General features: G+C 58.6%; 1 pseudogene; it reads right to left on the bottom strand.

Annotated features, from left to right (window-relative positions):
• The window catches only part of LOC139112990 (large subunit ribosomal RNA), a 4,790-nt pseudogene extending 3,036 nt beyond the window's left edge, over window positions 1–1,754 (bottom strand).
• Window positions 1,755–2,500: the final 746 nt, after the last annotated feature.

The following is a 2,500-nucleotide window of genomic DNA, read 5'->3' as shown; positions in this document are numbered from 1 at the left end:
CCTGTAAGCTCCGGGCGAGGAGTTACCCACGCCCTGCCCACGGCCGCCCCACTTGCCGCTGACGGCAGAGTATAGGCTCGACGCTTCAGCGCCATCCATTTTCAGGGCTAGTTGCTTCGGCAGGTGAGTTGTTACACACTCCTTAGCGGATTCCGACTTCCATGGCCACCGTCCTGCTGTCTTAAGCAACCAACGCCTTTCATGGTGTCCCATGAGCGTCGAGTTGGGCGCCTTAACTCTGCGTTTGGTTCATCCCACAGCGCCAGTTCTGCTTACCAAAAATGGCCCACTTGGCACTCTGATCCGAGATGCTCGTGGCTTCATAGTTCAAGAAAGCCAGAGATCTCACCCATTTAAAGTTTGAGAATAGGTTGAGGTCGTTTCGGCCCCAAGGCCTCTAATCATTCGCTTTACCAGATGAGACTCGCGCGCGTTCCGTGCGGAACGGCCGAGTGCCAGCTATCCTGAGGGAAACTTCGGAGGGAACCAGCTACTAGATGGTTCGATTAGTCTTTCGCCCCTATACCCAGTTCCGACGATCGATTTGCACGTCAGAATCGCTACGGACCTCCATCAGGGTTTCCCCTGACTTCGTCCTGACCAGGCATAGTTCACCATCTTTCGGGTCCCAACGTGTACGCTCTGGGTGCGCCTCTTCTCGCAATGAGAACGAGACGCCCCGGGAGTGCGGAGCCGCATCGCGACGCGGCCCATCCTCCCTCGGTCGACAACCAGGGCCGACCTTCACTTTCATTACGCCTTTAGGTATCGCTGATCCCAATGACTCGCGTACATGTTAGACTCCTTGGTCCGTGTTTCAAGACGGGTCCTAAGAGTACCCAAAGCAGTAGCGTCGCCGACCGGTATCGGTCCCCCGAGTTGCCCCAGGGAACGTTTGCAGGCCTGTCGAAGGTTAACCGTACGACCAACAGCGGGCCAGGACCGGTGACGGCGCTAGGTCCGTAAGCCTCCGTGTACCGTGGCGCGCGCTTGCGACGGCCTCGACGCACTCCCGCGCGTGTGAGAGCTGCGGCCTGATACCTTGCGTGTACCGCCGGGCAGCCGGCCGGGCGACCGAGGGTTTGACGGCGTGCCGTGTTACCGGCGACGCGTCAGACACCGCACCCGGGCCGTAGACCGACACCCAGCGGGTCGCGACGTTCTACTAGGGGAGAAGTGCACGACGACGAAAACGCCGGACATCGGCGCGCGGCAGCGTGCCCGCGCGCGAGCCGTGAGGCCCCGCGGGCATCGCCCACCGACGCGAAGCCAGCGTCGCTGACGATGAATCTCCCCGTTCGATCTTTTGGGTTTCTTAGGTTTACCCCTGAACGGTTTCACGTACTCTTGAACTCTCTCTTCAAAGTTCTTTTCAACTTTCCCTCACGGTACTTGTTCGCTATCGGTCTCGTGGTCGTATTTAGCCTTAGATGGAGTTTACCACCCACTTAGAGCTGCACTCTCAAGCAACCCGACTCTAAGGAGAGATCCTCCCGAGACGCGCACCGGTCGCTACGGGCCTGGCACCCTCTGCGGGTAAGTGGCCCCATTCAAGATGGACTTGGACGCGACGCGGCACCTCGGGATAAGCGGACCCTCCCAAACACCACATTTCCCTGCGGCGGAACCGCGGGATTCGGTGCTGGGCTCTTTCCTGTTCGCTCGCCGCTACTAAGGAAATCCTGGTTAGTTTCTTTTCCTCCGCTTAATAATATGCTTAAATTCAGCGGGTGATCTCGCCTGCTCTGAGGTCGTCAAAAGAAATTGTCGTGAGGCTGTACTATATATATATAATACGAAGAAGGCGAGACGACGACGACGACGACGCGAGAGAAAAGAGAAACGCAACGCGGCGAAACGCCGCGCGCGAGCGCTTGGTTAGACTACGCCGCGTGCCCCGGTCAAGAGCTGCTACCATACATAGCGCTTTCGTGGACTCGGGAACACGCGCGGTCGACCCGCGCGCGATCTCTCACCTCGCACACACTTTTGCTGCGCAGGGGGCGATCGGTGCACGCAAAATATTTGAAAGAAGAGACGAAGGGAAAATGAGAAAACGAACGAGGCAGAGAGAACAACCGCGAGAGCGTGGTGGTCTTTCGTCGACGTTGCGTCAACCGCGCCGCGATCCGCGCGCCCGCGCGCGCCAACCAACCGACCACGACGACAACTGGCCAGCCAGCCCGACGCGAACGTCGGAGGCCGGTTTGCGCGTCGTGGTGGCGTCGGCAACGCGACTGCGGCGGCGGCCGGCAGCAGCTGCAGCGGCGACGACCACTCTCTCTCTCTTATAATACGGTCAGGTTCTCTCGTATCTTTGCTTCGTCGTATATATCTCTAAAATCCCTCCTCTCGAGTTTCCTTTGCGTTGGCGGCGGTAAAGCGACGATATGCGCTCTGTGCAGAAGGAGAACGAGGAGGCGCGCGATTATCTCGCGGCCTCTATTCTCCTCTCCGATCTTCATTCGAAGAAGGAGAGGAAAACTCAAACTCGGTTCTC

The sequence above is a fragment of the Cardiocondyla obscurior genome, unplaced genomic scaffold, assembly GCF_019399895.1.
Source record: "Cardiocondyla obscurior isolate alpha-2009 unplaced genomic scaffold, Cobs3.1 scaffold81_0_71826, whole genome shotgun sequence".
Taxonomy (NCBI): domain Eukaryota; kingdom Metazoa; phylum Arthropoda; class Insecta; order Hymenoptera; family Formicidae; genus Cardiocondyla; species Cardiocondyla obscurior.
Note: the sequence above shows the minus strand (reverse complement) of the source record. Positions and strands in the feature narration are given on the sequence as shown.